At 45.9% G+C, this 15,892-nt stretch overlaps 1 pseudogene; it reads right to left on the minus strand.

Moving 5' to 3' along the window:
• Window positions 1-15,219, minus strand: part of LOC140723068 (N-acetyllactosaminide beta-1,3-N-acetylglucosaminyltransferase 3 pseudogene) — a 35,496-nt pseudogene extending 20,277 nt beyond the window's left edge.
• Between the last annotated feature and the right edge of the window lie 673 nt (window positions 15,220-15,892).

Here is a 15,892-nt window from a genome sequence, read left to right on the forward strand (position 1 = left end):
CTGGGTCAAATCCCAGATACTGACAGATCTAAATGCCCAGTGTTTCCCAGGGTTACAGCTCAAGCAGCAACTCGCCCAGGACTCCTTGTTGCCAGTAATATGCTGCAGTGTCTCGGTCATTCAGAGTTCAAACACCAACACTCCGACATCAACTTGTGTCAGAACGGGAATCTGATGAACCTCTGACTGGGCCAGAGAGCGGGCTGGAAAACCTGGGCGCGGGGTAACAGCAGGCGGGTATAATGTTTCACATTGTCTCCACCAGCTAAACTGAACTCATTTTATTATTATGCTATTGTTAAATGAGATCTTGCCCAGCACAATTGCACGTCACATTTCCTGTAGACGAATAGGAATAAAACATTTTAAATGTAAAATTGAAAGTAAAGTGCTGGAAACTCGGTACATCAGATTGGATGTGTGGAAAGAGAAACTGTGGAAGACCCAGTATCTGAACTGGGACTGTCCAAGACGCTGCCCGATCTGCTGAACGTTTCCACCATTTTCTCTTTTTACTTTAAATGATGCACAACTATTAACTGATTACACGATATTTGTGACGGTCAGAACAAATTAGCACAAATGTAATACCAAAATTCATTAGTTTTCTCTTCAATCCAATACAGGGATAATGCAGTCAATGCTCACAACATCCATCCCACCCCACTATCAATCTGTATTCTCTGCTTCCAACCCTCCTTCCGACAAAGATTAATACAACAGACATTTTAACTTTGAAGCTAAAATCGCAATGGCTTTCTTTAACTTACTACGTGCTATATTCAATAAACCATCCGGTAGTTCCAGGTAACAAACACCGATTTCAGTATCAACTCAGTGAGTCAAAAATACGTCATAATGAAGACAACGGTAGAAGAGAGATTATTGATATATAATCGTTGATGGGATACAGGCTGGACAGATGTTGACCAAGATGGTATATATATCTTTGAGGTGGTGGGATACAGGCTGGACGATGGTTGACCAAGATAGTTACACTTACATCCTTCATATACATGAGTAAAAATCTTTACGTTTCCGTCTAAATATGCAATGTGCAATTTATAGTAATTTATAATAAATAGTATGTTCAACAATAGAACATAGAAATACGAATTTGTCAGCATGTTAATTATTCTCATAGCCTGGTGGAAGAAGCTGTCCGGGATCCTGTTGATGTCCTGGCCATTATGTTGCCTAAACACGAGGAAATCTGCAGATGCTGGAAATTCAAACAACAACACACAGAAAATGCTGGTGGAACACAGCAGGCCAGGCAGCATCTATAAGGAGAAGCATTGTCGACGTTTTGGGCCGAGACCCTTCGTCAGGACTAACTGAAAGGAAAGATAGTAGGAGATTTAAAAGTAGTGAGGGGAGGGAGAACTGCGAAATGATAGGAGAAGACCGGAGGGGGTGGGATGAATCTAAGAGTTGGAAAGGTGATTGGTGAAAGTGAAACCGAGCTGGAGAATGGAAAGGATCATGGTTTCGGGAGGCCTAGGGAGAAAGAAAGGAGGAGGGGGAACACCAGAGGGAGATGGAGAACAGGCAAACAACTAAATATGTCAGGGATGGGGTAAGAAAGGGAGGAGGGGCATTAACGGAAGTTAGAGAAGTCAATGTTCATGCCATCAAGATGGAGGCTACCCAGTCGGTATATAAGGTGTTGTTCCTCCAACCTGAGTTTGGATTCATTTTGACAATAGAGGACCCCATGGATAGACATATCAGAATGGGAATGGGACGTGGAATTAAAATGTGTGGCCACTGGGAGATCCTGCTTTTTCTGGCGGACCGAGCGTAGGTATTCAGCGAAACAGTCGCCCAGTCTGCGTCGGTTCTCACCTATGTCTAAAAGGCCACACCAGGAGCACTGGACACAGTATACCACACCAGCTGACTCACAGGTAAAGTCTCTCCTCACCTGGAAGGACTATCTGGGGCCCTGAATGGTGGTGAGGGAGGAAGTGTAAGGGCAGGTGTAGCACTTGTTCCGCTTACAAGGATAAGTGCCAGGAGGGAGATCGGTGGGAAGAGATGGTGGGGCCGAGTGGACAAGGGAGTCGCGTAGGCAGCGATCCCTGCGGAAAGCAGAAAGACGGTGGAGGGAAAGATGTGCTTGGTAGTGGGATTCCTTTGGAGGTGGCAGAAGTTACGGAAAATTATAAGTTGGACCTGGAGGCTGGTGAGGTGGTAGGTGAGGAGAAGGGGAACCCTATCCCGAGTGGGGTGGCTGGTGGATGGTGTGAGGGCAGATGTGCGGGAAATAGGAGAGATGCATTTGAGAGCAGAGTTGATGGTGGAAGAAGGGAATCCCCTTTGTTTAAAAAAGGAAGACATCTCCTTCATCCTGGAATGAAAAGCCTCATCCTGAGAGCAGATGCGGCGGAAATGGAGGAATTGTGAGAAGGGGATAGCATTTTTGCAAGAGACAGGGTGGGAAGAGGAATAGTCCAGGTAGCTGTGAGAGTCTGTAGGCTTGTAGTAGATATCAGTAGATAAGCCGTCTCAAGAGATGGAGACAGAGAGATCAAGAAAAGGGAGGGAGTTGTCGTAAATGGACCAGGTAAATTTGAGGGCAGGGTGAAAGTTGGAGGCAAAGTTAATGAAGTCAACGAGCTCAGCATGCGTACAGGAGGCAGAGCCAATGCAGTCCTCGATGTAGCGAAGGAAAAGAGGGGGATGGATACCCGTATAGACTTGGAACATGGACTGTTCCACAAAGCCAACAAAAAGGCAGGCATAACTGGGACCCATACGGGTGCCCATGGCTACACCCTTGGTTTGGATGAAGTGGGAGGAGCCAAAGGAGAAATTATTGGGAGTAAGACATAGTTCCGCTAGACAGAGGAGAGTGGAGGTAGAGGGGAGTTTGTTAGGTCTGGTATCCAAAAAAGGCAAAGAGCTTCGAGACCATCCGGGTGAGGGATGGAGGTATAGAGGGACTGGACGCCCATGGTGAAAATAAGGCGATGGGGGCCAGGAAACTTAAAATCATTGAAAAGATACAAAGCATGAGAAGTGTCACGAACATAGGTGGGAAAGGATTGAACAAGGGGGGATAAGACAGTGTCAAGGTATGCAGAAATGAGTTCAGTGGGGCAGGAGCAAGCTGCGACAATGAGTCTACCTGGACAGGCAGGTTTGTGGATCTTGGGTAGGAGGTAGAAACGGGAAGTGCGGGGCGTATAAGGTTGGTGGCAGTAGATGGGATATCCCCAGAGCTGATAAGGTTGGTAATGGTGTGGAAGACTGTGGCCTGGTGCTCCTTAGTGGGGTCATGGCCGAGGGGTAAATAAGAGGAGGTATCAGCGAGTTGCCGCTATGCCTCGGCCAGGTAGAGGCGCCCCCCTTATCAGCGGGTTTTAGAGTGAGGTTGGGATTGGTGAGGAGGGAGTGGAGAGCAGAGTGTTCGGAATGAGTGAGGTTGACATTGGAACAAGGTGTAGTCAAGTGGTGAAGTCGAGACGGTTGATGTTCCGTCGGCAATTAGCAATAAAGAGATCCAGAGCAGGCAGAAGACCAGAGTGGGGTGTCTATGAAGAGGAGGGGGGTTGAAGACGGGAGAAAGGGTCATCGGTAGGGGTGGGAGAGACCTTGCCAAAATGTGAGCTCGGAGACAGAGCCGGCGAAAGAAGAGTACAGCGTCATGGCGTACGCGGAACTTGCTGAGGTGTGGGCGAAGGGGGATAAAGGCGAGGGCGTTACTGAGGACAGAGCGCTCTGCTCAGAGAGTGGAATGTCAGAGGGGATGATAAAGACCCGGCACGGATGAGAGCCGGGATCAAAGGGGGGGGGGTAGTCTAGTTGAGTAATTGGAGAGGGGAGGGTTGGGGTGAGAGGAAGATGGAGCACCGAGGTTCCAGCGGTTAACGGTGGGATCTGAGGGAGAGGGGATTGTAGAGCTGGCATGGGAAGGGAAAACGGGGGTCACAATCTAAGCATGTGTGCAGTCGCAGTTGCAGGCTGCTCCCACCCCCAACGATGACCCCATTCTCCTGCTTAAATTTCCAGCGTCTGCGGATTTCCTCGTGTTTCTGTTATCATTACACCTTTCCAGGATCTGTTTCCCTATCTGCTCCTCCTTATACCTGTTACTATTGGGCGGCCTATAAAAACACCCAGTAAAGTTATTGACTCCATGCTGTTCCTAACTTCCATCCACACAGACTCTGTAGACAACCCCTCCATGGCGTCCACTTTTTCTGCAGCCGTGACACTATCTCTGATCAACAGTGCCATGCCCCCACCTCTTTTGCCTCCCTCCCTATCCCTTCTGAAATATCTAAAACCGGGCACTTCAAGTAATCGTTCCTGTGCCTGAGCCAGCCAAGTCTCTGTAATGGCCACCACATCATATCTCCAAGTACTGATCCACGCTCTAAGCTCATCCGCGTTGTTCACAACACTCCTTGCAGTAAAATAGATCCATCACAAAGCGTCGGTCTGTGCGCGTCCCTTCTCTATCAGCTGCCTATCCTCCCTCTCGCACTATCTACAAGCTTTCTCTATTTGTGAGCCAACCTCCTCTTCCCCAGTCTCTTCAGTTCCGTTCCCAACCCCAGCAATTCTAGTTTACACTCTCCCCAGTAGACTTTGCAAACCTCCCCGCCAGGAAATTGGACCCCTTGGGATTCAGGTGCCGCCCATTCTTTTTGTACAGGTCACACCTGCCCCAAAAGATGTCCGAATGATCCAGAAATTTGAATCCCTGCCCCCTGTCTCAATGCCTCAGCCACACATTTACCCTTCACCTCATTCTATTCCTATTCTCAATGTTGCATGGCACAGGCACTATTCCCGAGATTACTACCTTTGGGGTCCTTCTTCTCAATTTGCTTCCCAACTCCCTATAGTCTTTTTTTCAGGACATCTTCCCTTTTCCTACCTATGTCACTGTTACCAATATGTACCATGACCTCTGTCTGTCCTCCCTCCCACTGCAGGATATCTTGGACGCGATCTGAAACATCCTGGACTCTGGCACCTGGGAGGCAAACTACCATCCGAGTTTCCTTCCTGCGCCCACAGAATCACCTGTCTGACCCCTACTATAGAGTCTCCTGTCACTACTGCCTGAGTATAGGCGACGTTTCGGGCCGAGACCCGTCTTCTGGACTGGAAGTAAGACATTAAAAGTCAACGTTAGAAATGGTGGAGGAGAGGAAGAGGTAAATGGAATTAATCAGGTGAAATCAGGAGGGGGGAGTGGTGAAGTAAAGAGCTGGAGGTCGGTTGGTTAAAGGACTGGAGAAGGGAGAATCTGATAGGATTCTGACAGAAGGCCTTGGAAGAAAGGGAAGGAGAAGAGTCACCAGAGGGAGGTGCAGGTTTGGAGATCTAGTGAGAGAGCCTTCTCGAACTTCCGATAATTATACCCCTCCACCATTTTCCTTTACCAGCCCGACTCCCATTTCCTTCTCTCACCTTCCCATTGTCTTCCTCTGATGTTCGCCCCCCCCCCTTCCCACTCTTCAGTGAAACTGAGAAAAGAGGCATTTCCACGTCCAAAACGGTTTCTTATTGTCAATATTGTGACATCCGTTCAAACGATTTCGCAATATCTGGCACCGCCGCAGATGTACAGTTTGACAGAGAAGCAGGGATCCGTTACATCAAACTGAAATGAGGAAAGTCAACACCTTACACTAACTTACACTAAAACTGAACTTCCACTCAACCTTTGCATTTGCACTTCGCTATAGATGCATCTGATGCGGAGAATAGGTTCACACCACCGAAAACATGTATGTCTGTAATAACATTTGAATGAAATAACTCCCACTCCTCCGCTTGAAGGAGGCTATGGCAGATTATCCGCTGATAACCTGAAATGCCCCACGTTTGGCAACTGACTGGTGAACCCTCTGGGAATAGGCTCCACTGAGATTACATACATTTCTTACGGGGAGCAGGAACAGCATGATACTCTAATCAGGCCAATGCTATTTACAATTGCATCATGACCTTTCCCATCAGTGAAGGGAGGTATTCGGAACGTATTGAACACCACGTAACCAATCTGCTTGTATACCTTCACTGGTGTTTGAACTTCCATCTCCTTGTTTTCCTCTACATCAACTCTCTCGAGAACCCCGACACTCATTGCGAATATATCAGCCCTACTCACCCATATATGGTCATCAGCCCATAACTTAATATTGATCCCTGTCTGCCCTTCATTATCCATTTGACAAATTGATCAGTTTCATCCCAGAACTGACAACTTGCTACCTCGACGTCAATCTAGACACAGTGAAATGCTTTTCTTGCGTGCCATTCAGTTCAGACAATTCAATACATAGGTATATCAAGGTGCTGCATCAGGAAAAAATAAAACAGTGTTGTGTGGTATTTATAGGGCAAGTGCAGTTCAGATTGCAAAATAAGTAAATCCGACTATCTACCTCAACGACACAACGAAATTCCCCAATATTCATTGCTGCTGGTTTCCCCACACAAGTCGATCCAAAGGGAAGCAGCCAATCAGATCGGTAATCAACAAATCAATAAGCGCCAAATGTGTTCACGTCGCGGAACAGCCCCCAATTTTGTTACGATTTCGTAACGTACCAGCAGAAAGAGATTATACATTGAGTGGGGTTTTAATGTTAAAACCATTATCTTAGTTAGTATCTACTTATAATATAGCAACTTAAACAAGATAAACAAAAGCTAACAATGTTATTTATGTGTGTGTGTGTGTGTGTGTGTGTGTGTGTGTGTGTGGCTTCAACACTCACGGTACAAGCCTGCGTCTCTCCTAACACCTGTGACAGCGCTCCGTGTAGATGTGCTCAATGGTGTGAACAGCATTACCCTGAGGGAATTAGCCATATCTCCTAACCTTTTGTGTGATTTTACATTCAAGGTAATTTGGATTTTCATATCATAATGCTACCAATAAATCCACTCTTCAGAAAACCTCTGAAGAAGTTTGTTGAAGTTTTAGATGCCGATTCTTCGCAAAATTCTAAGGAAGTAGAAGCGCTGTCATGATTTCTTCGTAATTGCACTCACGTGCTGGACCTGGGACAAATCCTCTGAAATGGTAACAGCATGTGATGACCCTCTTCACCTGTGATCCTCCGTTGAGGACTGGTTCAGGAATCCACGGGTTCATCTTCCTGAAGTCAATAATCAGCTCCATGGTCTCGCTGACATTGAGTGAGTAGTTGGCACTACTCCGACAGATTTTCAGTCTCCCTCCTCTATGCTGATAGATAGATAGATAGATAGATAGATAGATAGATAGATAGATAGATAGATAGATAGATAGATAGATAGATAGATACTTTATTCATCCCCATGGGGAAATTCAACTTTTTTCCAATGTCCCATACACTTGTTGTAGCAAAACTCATTACATACAATACTTAACTCAGTAAAAAAAAATATGATATGCATCTAAATCACTATCCCAAAAAGCATTAATAATAGCTTTTAAAAGTTCTTAAGTCCTGGCGGTAGAATTGTAAAGCCTAATGGCATTGGGGAGTATTGACCTCTTCATCCTGTCTGAGGAGCATTGCATCGATAGTAACCTGTCGCTGAAACTGCTTCTCTGTCTCTGGATGGTGCTATGTAGAGGATGTTCAGAGTTATCCATAATTGACCGTAGCCTACTCAGCGCCCTTCGCTCAGCTACCTTTGTGACCACCTTTGATTCATCCAATGGCAGTGATGTTTTCAGCAAAATTAAATGTGACATTGGAGCTGTGCATAGCCTCAATGTCAGAAGCACAAAAAAAATCAAGCAGAGGGATTAAGCATACAACCCTACGGTATACCTGTGCTGATGGCTAATCTGGCGATTTGTTTGCGAATCTGAACTGTCTGGGGTCTGCAACTGAAAAATTCGAGGATCCAATTGCAGAAGGAGGTACTGACACAAGGTTCTTGCAATTTATTGATTATATTTGTTGGATGACATATTGAATGCTGAGCTGCACTGGATGAACAGCACCCTGATGTATGCGTCTTCGCTGTCCAGATGTTCCAGGGTTTGAACCTTGTTTGACAAGGGTTTGACAAGTTTCCGTACGGAAGGTTGGTGAGGAAGGTTCAATCGTTAGGTATTAATATTGAAGTAGTAAAATGGATTCAACAGTGGCTAGATGGGAGATGCTAGAGTGTGGTGGTGGATAACTGTTTGTCAGGTTGGAGGCCAGTGACTAGTGTTGTGCCTTAGGAATCTGTATTGGGTCCAATGTTGTTTGTCATATACATTAATGATCTGGATGATGGGGTGGTAAATTGGATTAGTAAGTATGCAGATGATACTACGGTTGGTGGCGTTGTGGATAATGAAGTAGGTTTTCAAAGCTTGCAGAGAGATTTAGGCCAGTTAGAAGAGTGGGCTGAACGATGGCAGATGGAGTTTAATGTTGATAAGTGTGAGGTGCTATACTTTGGTAGGAATAATCCAAATCGGACATACATGGTAAATGGTAGGGCATTGAAGAATGCAGTAGAACAGAATAATCTCGGAATAATAGACAATAGACAATAGGTGCAGAAGTAGACCATTCGGCCCTTCGAGCCTGCACTGCCATTTTGAGATCATGGCTGATCAATTACTATCAAGACCCGGTTCCTACCTTGTCCCCATATCCCTTGATTCCCCTATCCATAAGATACCTATCTAGCTCTTTCTTGAAAGCATCCAGAGAATTGGCCTCCACTACCTTCCGAGGCAGTGCATTCCAGACCCCCACAACTCTCTGGGAGAAGAAGTTTTTCCTTAACTTTGTCCTAAATGACCTACCCCTTATTCTCAAACCATGCCCTCTGGTACTGGACTCTCCCAGCATCTGGAACATATTTCCTGCCTCTATCTTGTCCAATCCCTTAATAATCTTATATGTTTCAATCAGATCCCCTCTCAATCTCCTGAATTCCAGCGTGTACAAGCCCAGGCTCTCTAACCTCTCTGCGTAAGACAGTCCAGACATCCCAGGAATTAACCTCCTGAATCTACGCTGCACTTCCTCTACAGCCAGGATGTCCTTCCTTAACCCTGGAGACCAAAACAGTACACAATACTCCAGGTGTGGTCTCACCAGGGCTCTGTACAAATGCAAGAGGATTTCCTTGCTCTTGTACTCAATTCCCTTTGTAATAAAGGGCAACATTCCATTAGCCTTCTTCACTGCCTGCTGCACTTGCTCATTCACCTTCAGTGACTGATGAACAGGGACTCTGAGATCTCTTTGTATTTCCCCCTTACCCAACTCTACACTGTTCAGATAATAATCTGCCTTCCTGTTCTTACTCCCAAAGTGGATAACGTCACACTTATTCACATTAAACGCCATCTGCCAAGTATCTGCCCACTCACCCAGCCTATCCAAGTCACCCTGAATTCTCCTAACATCCTCATCACATGTCACACTGCCACCCAGCTTAGTATCATCAGCAAATTTGCTGATGTTATTTTCTATGCCTTCATCCAAATCGTTAACGTAAATGGTAAACAGCTGTGGTCCCAATACCGAGCCCTGTGGCACCCCACTGGTCACCACCTGCCATTCCGAGAAACACCCATTCACCGCTACCCTTTGCTTTCTATCTGCCAACCTGTTTTCTATCCATGTCAATGCCTTCCCCCCGATGCCCTGAGCTTTGATTTTACCCACCAATCTTCTATGTGGGACCTTATCAAATGCCTTCTGAAAATCGAGGTACGCTACATCCACTTGATCTCCCCCGTCTAACTTCCTTCTTACATCCTCGAAAAACTCCAACAGATTAGTCAAGCATGATTGACCCTTGGTAAATCCATGCTTGCTCGGCCCAATCCTATCACTGCTATCTAGATATGCCACTATTTCATCCTTAATAATAGACTCTAGCGTCTTTCCCACCACCGATGTCAGGCTGACAGGTCGATAGTTCTCTGTTTTCTCCCTCCCTACTTTCTTAAAAAGTGGGATAACATTAACCATTCTCCAATCCTCAGGAACTGGTCCTGAATCTAAGGAACATTGGAAAATGATTACCAATGCATCCGCAATTTCCAGGGACACCTCCTTTAGTAACCTAGGGTGCAGATGGTGCAAACGGTGCATAGTTCCCTGAAGGTGGAATCTCATGTGGATAGGGTGGTGAAGAAAGTTTTACGTATGCTGGCCTTTACAAATCAGAGCATTGAGTATAGGAGTTGGGATGTAATGTTAAAATTGTACAAGGGATTGTTAAGGCCGAATTTGGAGTATTGTGTACAGTTCTGGTAACCGAATTATAGGAAAGATGTCAACAAAATAGAGAGAGTACAGAGAAGATTTACTGGAATGTTACCTCGGTTTCAGCGCCTAAGTTACAGGGAAAGGTTGAACAAGTTAGGTCTTTATTATTTGGAGCGTGGAAGGTTGAGGGGGGACGATATACGTATTTAAAATTATGAGGGGGATAGATCGAGTTGACGTGGATAGGCTTTTTCCTTTGAGAGTAGGGGAGATTCGAACAAGAGGACATGATTTGAGAGTTAGGGGGCAAAAGTTTAAGGGTAATACGGGGGGCAATTTCTTTACTCAGGGAGTGGTAGCTGTGTGGAATGAGTTTCCAGTAGAAGTGTTAGAGGCTGGTTCGGTATTGTCATTAAAGTAAAATTGGATAGGTATATGGACAGGAAAGGAATGGGGGGTTATGGGCTGAGTGCGGGCCAGTGGGACTAGGTAAGAGTAATTGTTTGACACGGACTAGAAGGCTCGAGATGGCCTGTTTCCGTGCTGTAATTGTTATATGGTTAGTTGCCGTGGAAGTGGGAGGGTCCGAGCCAGACAGCTGGAGAGTCCAGGCTGTCTGTTCTTGCAGATCTGTATTTAGTTTTGTGCCCAAGACGAGATTGTGGGGTCAATTAGTTGTGGTTCGCAAAGTTGGGAAGGAGGATGTGGGTGATGTGAATCAGTCTACGTGTGCAGGTGTGGGGTAAATGGTGGAAAGGGTATGGGGCCATTAGCGGGATGGAGGGAGGTTGTGGATGTGGGTTATCAGATGCAGCGTGACCCGTGAGGATGTGTCCCAGGACAAATTGAGTCATAAAAAAGGGAGTTGTTGGTCCATTGAATCAGACAGGATACGTGACCTTTCAGGAAGCAACAATTCCCTTTGCACATTAATTACTGACTAATCGTCCTGAACATTACGTTTGTGACAGACCCCCAGTGTCTGGGAACAGCTAAATGGCAGGACGCAGAGGGTGATGGTAAGAGGCTGTTTATTGGACTCGCCAGTGCTTCGCGATGTTCCCCATGGTTACACCTATTGTTACTTTCATTTATATCAATCATTTGGTTGGGAATATACAGGGTGTAGGTTGGAAGTTTGAACATGGAACATAGAAGTCTACGGTACTTACAGGCCCTTCGGCCCACAATGTTCTGCCAACCTTGAAACCTTCTCTCGAAACGGTCTAGAATTACCCAACTGCATAACACTATTTTTCTGAGCTCCATGTACCTATCTAAGAGTCTCTTAAAATACCCTATTGTATCCGCCTCCACCACCGTTGCCAGCAATGCATAACAGACCCACCACTCTGACTGGAAAAATTCCCCTGACATCCCCCCTCTACCTACTTCGAAGCACCTTAAGACTATGCCCCCCTTTGTCAGTCATTTCAGCCCTGGGAAGAAACCCTCTGGCTATCCACATGATCAATGCCTCTCATCATTTTATACACTTCTATCAGGTCACCTCTCATTCTCCATCACTCCAAGGAGAAAAGGCCAAGCAAGTTTGCAGCAGGTAAGTTTAAAGAATTACTTTTTTTGAAAGGTATTAAGTATAAACTCTTCACTTTGTTTCCATCTCCCCACTCGGAAGTGACCGAAAGCTACTTCACAAGATGCAAGACCTTGAAATGAACAAACACTGAGGGAACGTGAGTGACTTTAAAGAGCTGGGATACTGACAGCACATCACCAGACCTGGAGTGATTGTAACTGGTCTGACAGAGACATAACTGGTACCTCTGGGCACATTCAGTCTCACCCCATCTATTTCCTACCTTCCCTTGTACAGGTATGTGATGTCTTAAGGACCAGTGTTTGAGTAAATGAGACTCACCAAACTTTCTCCTGACTGAATCAATCGAAACCCTGAGTCTGAAGGGTTCTCTTCAGTTGATGCTCTCAGTCCTCGGGCTGGTTCACTTCTTTCTGTTCCCTCGTCTTCATTCGTGGTTTGCTTCCAGTTGTGGTTTTTCTTCCAATAAATCTCTCACCGCAGATCTAACTTTAATATGAAAAATAATGAAGCACGTTAACAACACAAAGGAGAACAAAACATTACTGCTCAATGTTCCTAAAAATAAAACTCACTGAAATTTAAACATTGAAGACAAATATAATGATCTGAGTGAACAAATCTGTAATTGTTCCTCACACGTCAAAAAACGATATGGGATAAGAAGGAGCCATCATTCAGTCAGGAACAGAATTAGGTGGTTCGATCCATCTGGTCTGCCCCACCATTCAACCATGGCTGATTTCATTTCAACACCATATTCCTGCCTTCCTCCTGTAACCCTGCAGCTACTGGGAACAAACACAAATATATTAACCTCTGCCATAAATATACCCCAATAACAGCTTCATCCACCCTCTGTGGCAATAAATTGCACAGATAGACACCCTTTACTTGATATTCTCCTCATCTCAATTTTAAAGTGAAGCTTCTTTATTCTGAGACTGTGTTCTCAGATCCCAGACTCTCCGTCTAATGGAATTATCCTCTCCATGTCCACTGCATCCAGGCTTTTCAGCATTTGGTAGGTTTCCTTAAACAAGCTCAACCCCCACCCCCACTGTCCTTCTGAACTCCATTGACCACAGGCCCAGAACCATTGACTGACAGAGAGGTGACAGTGAGGGGAAATTTCCAAAATGGTTTGAACACTGAACCCCTGGGCCCAATTCTATAACTGCATACATTTAATGACCTCCTCTCCAAGTGAGGGATGGTATAGGAACTCATTCTCACCTCAGATTAGCACTCACTGCATCCAAAGGAACCCCAGAAACAAACAGCTGAGACCAGACCAGAAGTACTCGCTTAACACCTCATAAGCCCAAGCAGTTTGATCCCCAAATCCATTCTACCTGGATCAAAATCTGTGATAGGGTCACACGTGACACTTAACGACCCCAGAAACCTCACACATCATCCCCACATCAGGGATTTACCCACAACCAATGTCCAGCAACCCGAGATTTGTGATTCATTGTGGAAGGAGGAACATTCAGCCCCATCTACAGAAGTACTGACCTGGTCAAATCGCAAAACCTGACAGATCCATATTCCTGGAGTCTGCATCTCAGGAAAACAGCCCAAGCACCAATTTTCCCAGGACTCCCTTGCTGCCGGTAACATGCTGCAGTGTGTAGACCATTCAGAGTTCAAAAGCTCACACTCCTGCATCAACCTGTGGCAGAATGGGAACCTGATAAACCTCTGACTGGGCCAGATATTGGGCTGGAAAACCTGGGCAAGGGTCACCAGCAGGCAGGGATACGTTTCACATTGTCTCCAGCAGCTAAACTTAAAGCATTTTATCATTATCTTATTGTTAAATGAGATCTTGCCCAGTACAATTGCCTGTCGCATTTCCTGTGGGCTAACAGGAATAACAAGCATTTCATTTCAAATTGAAATTAAATGCTGGAAACTCGGTACATCAGATTGGATCTGTGGAAAGAGAAACTGTGGAAGACCCGGTATCAGAACTGGGACTGTCCAAAATGCTGCCCGATCTGCTGAACGGTTCCAACATTTTCTCTTTTTACTTTCAATGATGCACAACTATTGACTGATTGCAAGACGATTGTGACGGCCTGAACAAAGTTACACAAATGTTAATGCCCACATTCATTAGTTTTGTCTTCATACCAACACAGGGATAATACAGTCGATACAGTGAATGCTCACAACATCTTACCCACCCCACATCAGTCTGTTACATCTGCTCCCGAGGCCGATGTCTCTCACTGAGGGACCGTGACCAGAGAGCGATAAAAATGAGCAACACACCCTGCAAGGCACATGGGCTGTTACCCTGGCAACAGAGAAAGTGGCTCTCCAAAAATGACAAAAAAATGAAATAACACACTCACTTTAAATGCTGTCAAGATTAACATTTCGCCATTTTGCAAAGTTGAAACTAAAATTGTAATTATTGATGCGATACAGACTGACCAGAAATTGGCAAGATGGTTGATATATATCATTTTAAGTCCCACATTTATTAGTTTTCTCTTCAATCCAACACAGGGTTAATACAGTCGACACAGTGAATGCTCACAACATCCTCCCCACCCCGCTATCAGTCTGTTACATCTGCTCCGGAGGCTGCTAACTGTCAATGAGGGGAAATGACCAGAGAACGATAAAAATGTGCACCACTCCCTGCAGATTCTGCGGCTGTCCTTGACAACAGGGAAACTGCCTCTCAAAAATGACCAAAACAGGTAATATCAGACTCAACTTTAAATACTGGGAGTTTCCGTCTGGCAAAGATTAACACAGCGGCCATTTGGTAACTTTGAAACTAAAATTGTAGTGACTGTCTTTATCCTTCCTCATTCTGCATTAAATAAATCCTCTGGCTGTTCAGGTAACAAACACTGAATTCAGAAATAACTCGCAGGAAGAGAAGTTGTCGATATTTATCATCGAGGTGGTGAGATGCAGGCTGGACAGAGATTGAACAAGATGGGCAGGGATTAAGCAGATGGAACGGGTGGGAGAAGGGATCAAGGACAATCACTGATGGCCCTCCAGCAATGCACAGATACTGAATTAACAGTACATACTACTATGTACTAAAATGACAAAGAACTGGAACGTTGGCATTTACCCTTCTCCCCGAAACAACTTTTATCAACACACCATAGAAAGTATCCCCAGGTTCGGAGTGAAGATCTCACAACCCGGACAGACCCCGGTAAGTTTTATCCAGGAAGCGGGGTGAGACCACGAGTTCGGGGAAGTTAACGGGACTCACTGCCCAGCATCGCTCCGGACCGGACTCAGTACTCACCGCATGGATCTTGCCGGTCTCGCTCCACAGAGGATCATCTGTTCCACCCCCAGCCACCCACGGCTCCCCGCCCGAGGGGGCGAGGACCCTCTCCCGATCCGGATCCCGCAGACAATCCATCGCTCCAGACCTGCTTCAACACAGACAAAAAAAAACATCACCACTCATCCCGGGAATTTGAGCATGCGCAGTGTGCTTATTGCGTCATCATCGATGGGGCGGAGCCTCGGAGACAAACACGCAGATGCTGCTGATCTGCGTAAAACAGGATCACGTGATGGTTGAGGTTCTCCCACGTGACCCGGTGACTGTTCCTCGCCCCTCGCACGCTGCCCGACATATCGGCCTCACTTTCCACATTATTTCATATTCACAGCTCTCCCATCTCAGACACACGTTTCTGCCCGTTTCTCATTTCCTCGAAGATGGAATTAATTTCCATCTTCTGCAGCCCCGTGTTTCCCCAATCACTCACCTCCCTTCCCGTCACTATTTTCACCTTCCCAACTCCCCCTCGCCTGAATCCAACTCTCACTCCCCAGCTCTTGCACCATCACACCCTCACCTCTTTTCTCTGACTATTTCACGTCCATTCTCAGTCCAGAGGGAGGGTCTCGGCCCGAAATGTTGGGAAATGGATCATTTCCCTCCACATATGCTGCCCGACCCACTGAGTTCCTCCGGCAGTTTGTTCTTTGGTCCGTATAACCCGTGTTAGTATGGGGAGCGGGATTTTACACCATATTCCAGGTACAATCTCAACAAAGTCCAAATAATTGTCACTTTGCCCGGACCATTGGCCCGCTTGCAGGTCAACAGCCGGCCGGTGTTTGCCCCAATGTGGTGAAT

Source organism: Hemitrygon akajei, unplaced genomic scaffold (assembly GCF_048418815.1).
Source record: "Hemitrygon akajei unplaced genomic scaffold, sHemAka1.3 Scf000099, whole genome shotgun sequence".
NCBI lineage: Eukaryota > Metazoa > Chordata > Chondrichthyes > Myliobatiformes > Dasyatidae > Hemitrygon > Hemitrygon akajei.